We start from the raw sequence: 8,996 nt of genomic DNA, 5'->3' as shown, positions 1-8,996 counted from the left end.
TCACCTCCCAAGCATGTTATGGAAGAGGTTAGTCACGAGCAAAAATAGGATAATAAACAAGAGGGCAAAAAGAAGGGCAAGCAACTAGGATATAAGTTGCAATTTGACATTGAGATAGCCACAGATATTAAGAAGGTTCTTGAAGAATGGATCTTAAATAGTCGGGTGGAATTTACCTTGGGAGAGGTGCTTGGCATTGGCAAGCGAGAATTTCATGATAAGATCATTGACATAATTAAAAGGAAGTGTCAGTTTCTTGGTAATACCACTAGTGCATTGCTACAATTTGAAGAGGAAATTGGTTTGTTGAATATGAGCATGAAGTGAGTATAGGATTGTCTATGCAGGATGCTACTAATCAGTGGACAGTATGTGGAAAAGAGAAGAAAGTGGCTGAAGATGCATTGTCTTGTAGCAATATGCATGGTGGAGTAAGGCAAATGCAACAATATGGAGAAGAGACTCTAGGATTTATTACTCAAAGTCACTACACAAAAATCATTGGGCTAGAGCTACCACTAAAATTGTAGTGAAAATAGGGGAGCGTGAAACTCCTTGTGTTGCTTTACTTGACCATGGGTCTGAGATAAATGTCATTGAGCGTGGATTGTATGAAAATGATGCATGGCATGTAGACACTGATCATGGTTGGCGTATGAGGGCTACAAATAATTCTTCAGGGGAGCTCTATGTTGCATGTCCTATTGTAAAAGTGACGATTGGTGATGTACAAGAACAGCAACACTTCTTTGTGCAAGATAATTCCTCATATGCAGTGATTTTGGGACAATCCTATACTACATTGCTTGATGATGGTTCTGCTTATGCAAGAGTTAGAAGCAAGGATGGGAGAAAAACAGTCCAATTTCTTACTGTTTGTGTTAATCATCCTAGAAATCGGGATACGCTTCGAGAGTCTCCTTTGGTTCCAAATGCAAGGGAATTCAAAGACCTGGATTTTAATTAAGCACTGTTGTAATCCAGGGCTACAGTAGTGTTGTTCAGAGGGTATACTCACCTCTTCATGGAATGAAGCATGTATTTACTATTGGTAATTCTCATTTTACAGTAAATAGTTCATGTTGGTTTAAGCCTATGAATGCTATGTGTAGGGCTAAACGCATATCTATGAAATGGGCTACTAAGGAACTGAGAGCATTGGGATTGTTAGCTGAAAATGATGGCCTTTCAGGCATCTTTTATGGGCTGAATATTACTGACACTATGGTTGAAATTTTAGCAACTATACATGTAGAAAATAAGGCTGAAAATAAAGTGTTGTCAGTATGTTCTTTGGATATGTATGATGTTATAATATTGTTTGCTCAGTAGGAAGGATTACAATGGGCTGAAGCACTTGTGGAAACAAAGCATAAGACAATTGACAAAAAGGTGAAACCTTTTTCTTTGCCACTTCCACTAGAGAGTTAGGGTATGTATGAAAAAGTGGCAAGGCAACCAAGCTTACGGGATCCTAATGATATAGGTCATCAATTTACATCTGAAAATTTATAGGAATTGAAAGTTGGTGCAGAAAGGTTTCTTTTACCTACTGAGAGAGACTGTTTTATGTAGATGTTGACTAGACATGGAAATGCATTTTTATTTTGGCCAAGTGAAATAGGTTGTGTGGATCCAAATGTTTTCTCTCTTATGGTCATATTTATGGTGCCACATGTACCATGGAACTTGAGGCCTATTCCAGTGCCTAACACTTACTTGCCAAAGCTGATGGATTTGCTAAATGAAAAGATTCACATGAAGATCTTGGAGCCTTCTTCATCCCTGTACTCAAATCATTGGTTTACTGTGCCCAAAAAGAATGGGGCTTTGAGATTTATTCAAGACATGCAACCGGTCAATAAAGTAACCATAAGAAATGTTGGTGTAGGTCCTGTGGTTGATGAATTTGCAGAGGCTTTTGCAGGCAGAGCGATCTATTCTTTGGGTAATCTTTACACGGGTTATGATCAGTTTCAGCTTGCAATTGAAAGCAGGGATATCACAACCATGAAGACCCACTTGGGGTTAGTACGGATGTGTACTCTCCCACAGGGAGCAACAAACTGAGTGGCACACATGACAAATGCTATGAATAGGGTACTCAAGGATCTTATACCACAATTGACTATGCCCTTCTTGGATGATGTTCCAATTAAAGGGTGTGTAGTGGATGAAAAGAATGAAGAGATGGATACACATGGATGTAGACAGTTTGTGTGGGAGCTTTTGCTCAATTGCCAAGACCCACGGACTGCTTATTGTTTCAAGCGTTCCAAGCCGAGAACTAATGGCTACCTCTCACGTAGCCAACATGCCATCCATATCTACGGGTGTAGTAAGCTTACCTCCATGCTGTTTGAGTTACCTCCTCTCCCGTGCACTCCGGTAGCTCCACGATTCAAGTGCAAGCTTCAAGCAAGCTCCATCCTCAAGCTCCACACTCCAAGCTCCATCACCGCGAGGAAAACAAGAGAAGAGAAGAATAGAGGAGAAAATGGAGAGCTTCTCCTCCTTGGTCCCTTACCCTCACACACTCACTCCCTCACACTCTCACACTCCCTATCTCAAGCACAAGCTCAAGAAAGCAAAAAGAAGAAGAAGAAGAAGAAGAAGAGGAGAGCCATTTTTGGCCACACACAAGAATGAGCTTCTCATTCACTTTTCAACTTTATATACAAAACTCTATATCCCTTTTGGACGGTCATCTCCTTATCCCCTTTTTTACATGGCAGGCCCTTTTCCCCATTATCCTTCTATCTTCCTAGCTTCCTTTTCACCGCCCGTCTACATTTACAAATTGCACGGTGAGAGCCCAGTGCTCCTTAATGTAAATCATGATGCGCTTGTGGCTCTTTTACAAAAGTATTGACTTGTGCTTTTCCTTGTGCACCTTTTTTCCTTTTTTAGGACTTTTCTGTGCTTCTTGTGTTTCTAGATTTTTCTTGGCGCGCCTTCGTCTTTCGTTTCACTTTTTCCTTGGCCTTGTCTTTTGCTTCAGCTTTTCCAAAATTTCCACCATTGTTCATTTGATGGTTAACATTACCCCCTCCTAGACGAGTGCCAGTCCCATGGCACTCACCGTCGTAGGTAGCAGGCTTTGACATGCACTCAAGACATGGGTGAAAGGGACATCGATGGTTGCCGTGGAGGAATGTTGGTGGTGGTGTGGAGAAAGGTCGTTGGGGGCACGGTGGTGGCCTAGGTGGCTGGTGGTAGGGTTGGTGGAGTTGGTGGTAGGGCTGTTCTTTGTTGGGGATTGCACTGATGTCCAACACAAGTGTTGGTTTGTTAGGGATTCTGCTCATGACGATTCTTGGTGAGCTTGTAGGATGATAAAGGATAAGAGTTTAGAGTTGGGTGTCGATGGAGAGCGAACGACACTTTTGTTGGAGTCTCCAATACCTGCAATTGAAAGCCTCTCATAGGTGGTCTCTCCCTAGGGGTGGTGCTAGTCTTCTCTATCATGCACAAGACATAGTTCAATTAGTTTGGGAGACACGTCGAACTCTAAGCAAGCTGAGAGTATTGTCCTGCACTTAAGGACCCAAACTGTGTATATATTTCATTGCATATATTATGTGAGTGCTCGTGCATACTTAGATATTACGTAGTTAGAAGACCGCGGTTGGTTTCTCGTAACAATATGTGGATGAAGCAAAGTTGTCCATGTTGAGAAGTACACATGAATATGTATGCGACATCTTTTGCATTGTGACTGCACGACGTAACATAATTGAACATAGGGACACTGCACTATCGGTAGCTGGTAGCTATTGGACCTGCGTGATGAGGACAGTGTACTTTTCATGGCCATTCATGCGGTGCTTACCACAATTGATTGCAATGGTATTAAGGCAGAGGGAATCGTGGGAATGGGTCAAGGTGACAGGTCTAACCATAGGCGAGACAAGCTCCCTAGGTATGTTCTGCCCTTGATGTGTCCTAAACAATTGTGAGTGATGCTAAAGGGCTAGGGGACTAGGGACGGAGCCAGCTAACCAAGGTCACTTGACGTGCCTAATTTGAGGACCCCTAGGTGCTGTGCTGTGATCGTGGGTGCTTAGTATCTTTTTGTTTTGTTTTGTTTTCTTTTTTCCTTTTTCGTTTTCTTTTTCTTGTGCTTTTTTTCTTTCTTTCTTTCTTTCTTTCTTTTTTTTTTGGACTTGCCTGAGTACAATCATTGCAATATGTTGAGGCTATCAGCCTTTCAATGGGTTGGGGAATGTGAAGCTTTGAAGGCTCAGGAAATGGATATTATAGTGATGATTGTGCCCTAGCCTTGTTGTTAGAGAAGCAATTGTTGAGATGGGGAGATACACTTGAGATATTGCAACCCTCTTTGGAACGTGCGATGTTGGTACAATTGGGATAACAGCTGCCGTGAGTGTTGGGTGCAGAGTGGAACCCAGAAAGAGGAAGTGGTTAAGATCATGCTTTGAGCCATGCAATGTGGGCACTCACACAGGTGATTTTTGCTTTTGGCAGCGTGGCTTTGTCGGGGCTTTTTGTGGGGTCTGTGGTCTTGCAGTGACTTGGGCATTGAATACTTTCGCACAAATACCTATCTCATCCTGCATCCACTTTTCACTTCACGAGAGTACATGCACGACATATGCCGCAACTATAATAAACCAGTGCAACGCAAGGAGACATCACTTATCTGAATTCCATGGTGTTGACTTAGATACTTATCACCTATGCTTGATTAGCTTTTTCTTTTGCTAAAGACATGAAATATATTAAACACCAATATAAAAAGTTTGTACAATCGGGGAACATGTCAGCACTTAACCATTTAAAGACAAAAAGTCATGGCCAGGGAGCATTTGATAAGCCTTTTATACAACATGGGACTACTCTATTTGTATGAGGCGGGGCGAGTCTGGGTGGTCGGTCGACTGAGGTTGTGCTGGTGAGGGGCTCTTATGAGGTTGGGCGGGGAAAATGTCAGCTGGGACCGGGATGATATAGTCCCTCGCTGCAACTGTTTCCAAGATGCTTTTAAACAATGCGTCAAATTCTTGCTTGTCCCAAGATGCCCTCTCCTCTTTCGAGCACCTGGTGCTTGAGCGTCTGGTGGGAGCTTGCACGGCTAGTGTTGCCACACCCCGTGTGCTCCATTGAGCCTTGTCCTCTTGGCTTGGGGGGGTTTTGGGCTGCGTCCTGGGCGATTTCGTTTAGGGCCTTTTTTTAGCGCGTACCTCTTTAGAGTAGGCACGTAGCATTTTGGTGGGGGCGCTTGTTCTACATGCTCCCTTCGACGACGAATAGCATCCTTGCAAGCCAACTGCATTAGGTGCTCCATGTCAGCTACCATAGGGGGACCTGTAATATGCGAACCAAGGAGTAGGCCTTGAGGTAGGATAAAACTATTCGCATGGAAGGGATCATACAATGGGTTATCAAGTGCACATGACGAGAAGGGGAGAGGTGAGGCATGCAGTGTTCGCTGTAGAGGGATGGCCCCCATGGTGATGTTCATTTGGCCTCCAACCATTAGCAGATCTTGGCTCATGCTAAGTTGCATGGACTGGTTGTCATGGAGTGGGGTAGGGCTCATCCTCGGAAGGATAGACTGGAAAGGGGGAAAGGTGTATAGAAAGGGACGATACCTTGTATACACCATAAGAGATGTTGGTCAAGGCTTCCTATGTCGCTAATGAGGGTTGCATGCCCTCCCCTTGGATGCGGGAATGGTCACACAACTTCTAAATGTGTGGTGAGAGGAGGACCTGAGGAGCTTAGCCTGTCAAACCCAACTCTTCTCCCTACAGTTGACTATCATTGCTTGTGTGTGTTGATATTGTCTATACAGGGTCACAAAATTCATTGTTTATTTATGTACATATTTACGAATCCATGTCACTTCATGAGGATAAAATCCAATTATAGAACTCCAGATTGTACTCGAGTGTGGCACACACATCCAGTACTCGTGGCAGCTTACTCAATATCGATAGATATTTTGCAACATCGAGTAGCATGGAACCTTGTCCGAGTCTACCAGCAACATGTAACTCCTCCTCAGTGAGAACCTTATCAGACAGAGAGTTCTTTTGGCTAGTTTCAGCTAAGTCCGTACCTCGAATGGCAGTCAGCACTCGAAAGGAAGTTGGTGCCACATAGGTTGGGTCTCTTTGAGACCACCATTTGGCTAATCGCTCCTATGACACTGTCATGATCTGGGCCCCTAGTTTAACCATTGCAATGTGGTTTTCACACCAACATTGTTCAAATTGACTTCGACCCTCTGATTGTCACTTTAGTTGCTCTATCTTTAAGAGATTTGGTTGGTAGGGCACATCATTGAATGTTATAGTTAAGCGTAGTTCGTCGGCTTCCTCGTTAGAGATGAGTCGCATGCATTTATGCATGAGCCTATTATAGTGCTCGTTAAGATGTTCTTGCTCATCCCACGATAAGGGAAATGGCAAGTATTCTTCAAGCTGCTCTTTAGGGAATGCACCCATGTCTACCAGGACGTAGACACATGCGAACACTTTGAGCTTAGCATCCAACTCAGTTAAGCATTCTGCGACACTTCTATGTTCAATGAGGGCTTGCTCGGTTGCTATCTCATGCAAAGTTCTAGGAGTTTGCCTAGGCTTTAGCATAGTTGGGGGCTCAGGCCTAGACGAGCAAGATTGGTCAATGCTAATGTGGTAGACGGGTCAAGGAGTGGCCTAGATTGTTGCATTATGCTTTATGGGCTGATTACACTACCCATAGTGTGACCACATGTTATATGCCAATTGAGTTGATGTATGGACATGAACAAGTCATGCCTACAAAGACTTGCACACTTACTTGGAGTACTTTAGCATGGCAGAATGAACAACCTTAGTGGGCTCGCATGTCCCACATTTACTGTAATCTGAATAAACCGGTCGTTCAAGTGGCTGAGTGGCTCCTTTGGGAGAAATAATCATAGCTTTGTACTCATTCGAACCTCCTCTATTTGGGTTTTCACATAAATCAGTGATGCGACCCAAACTAGATAGAGCTTCAAGCCTAGGCACATCACATGGGTGTATCCCAAGGCAGTGTATATGATCAGATGTATATCCAATCTTACCCTCTTGGGGTTTCAACAGAATATATCCAGATGGGATCCTTGGCTTTGCATCTGACACTCCTACCATACTTTTGGAGATTTTGGGTCTCAAAACCCATCTCACATTTCCCTTAATATTCTTGCACTCCCTCAATTTGTTGCACTGGTCTAACGAAATCAATGCAAACTTATCCCTATGGCTAAATGGCCTCATATCCTTATGACCTTTGTGAAGCACAGGTGGACTTTTAGCATTTTGCATCCTCTTTACAAAAGATGTCTTTACTTGTTTACGTCCATACTGCAAATTTTCTTCCATAAGAACCATGCTTTCACTAGAAGGAACAACATCCACCCGGAAGCATGATTCCAATACCAAAGGTCTCTCAAGAGCCTTACTAGCAACAAAATTAGAACCACACACAGAATTCTTATCAACACTCATAGGCCCATTGGTGCGATCCATATTTCCATCACAACTACCTCTCGTGGAAGTGTTGTAAGCCCTAATGGGACTTACATGGCTTGGAACCTGTTCACTGAGAGGCATGTCATTACTACTCATAGGACGGCCATTTTCTGCTTTGAGATTTTGGCCACTAAGGTTCCCCTCATAGGCTGCCTTGGTATCAACAAGTGAGCTGTCTCCTTGCAAAAATGATTGGAAGCTGGGATGCACCTATACTGAGCGGGGAAAACTCCAAAAGTTTTCCCAACATTTTTGAATATGACCCTCATAATCGATGGCATGCATTTTTGCTTCCCTTAAGGACTTAGGATTCTGCAGTTCCAATTGGATTTGTGTATTAATCTCTAAGCCATTCAGAAAGAGCTCACATAGCACATCATCTGGTAGTGCATTGGCTCTTCTTGGCTAAAGCCTAAGAGTACTATCAAAGGCTCTAGCATACTCTTTAACAGAAGGATAAGATTCCTGTCTAAACTGCATAAGGTGCCCTAAAACCTGAATCATAGGGAGCTCCTTTTCATACTCATCTAGAAATCTATCACAAGTCTCCTCAAATGATTTGATCGATCCTCTTGGGAGGCTCCAGTACCATTTCCTTGCCTCTCTCTTTAGGGTACTTGGGAATACAAGCATCCGATGTATATCATCGAACCCACTAGCAATGCAAGTTAGGTCATATTCTCTTAAATGAATCATTGGATCCTCATTTGGCAACCCATAAAACACTCGGAGATCCCTATAAAGAGGAGGACATTTAGTCCTCCATTTTGGGATCAACACCGGGTCATTAAAATCTTCATATTCATCATGATTTGGGTCCAGCCTCTTAGGATCTTTAACCTCTTCCATCCCTGCCCTTTCCGGTGTAGGGGGGTTAATATCCTCATTGACATCCCTTTTTGCCAACTCACTGAGTGGTCTAGGGAGTCCTATAAGTTTCAACATGTCATTTTGATTCCCTCTTAGAGGGTCTTCCATACCTTTCCCTTTAAAAGGAAAGTCCATAACGGTTTTATATAAGAGCTTTTAGTCCTTATCTAAAGCAGATTTATCATTACCACTTCTTAAAACTTGGGAACCGTGCCTTTTAAGCAACGGTTTTCCCTTGACAGCTAGGGCTTCTAACATCCTTGTGATACCTACTATGTCGTCATGGTGGCCCATTACACGGGATGTTTCAAGCACAAGCATATTCCATCGTATATCCGCACTCTCCCATGGCATTATGGCTTTAGCATGATGACTTGTTGATGCCACAACTACCATACTTTCCAACATGCTTGTTTCATGCCCTCTAGGTTGATGGATGGTTAAACCTGATTTCTCTTGGGTAGAGACCACACCAAGGCGAACCTCGGCCCATGCCATCATACTAGAGGATGGGTTAACCACTAATGGGCTACTCTTTTCATCACATAAATTATCTTCTATAGAGGACTCATGCTCTACATAACTAACTAAGTCCATTAG

This window comes from Lygodium microphyllum, chromosome 12 (genome assembly GCF_053477565.2).
Source record: "Lygodium microphyllum isolate KBCC chromosome 12, Lygodium_microphyllum_v1.1.10, whole genome shotgun sequence".
NCBI classification, from domain to species: domain Eukaryota; kingdom Viridiplantae; phylum Streptophyta; class Polypodiopsida; order Schizaeales; family Lygodiaceae; genus Lygodium; species Lygodium microphyllum.
The sequence above is the reverse complement of the archived record's forward strand: the minus strand, read 5'-3'. Positions refer to the sequence as shown.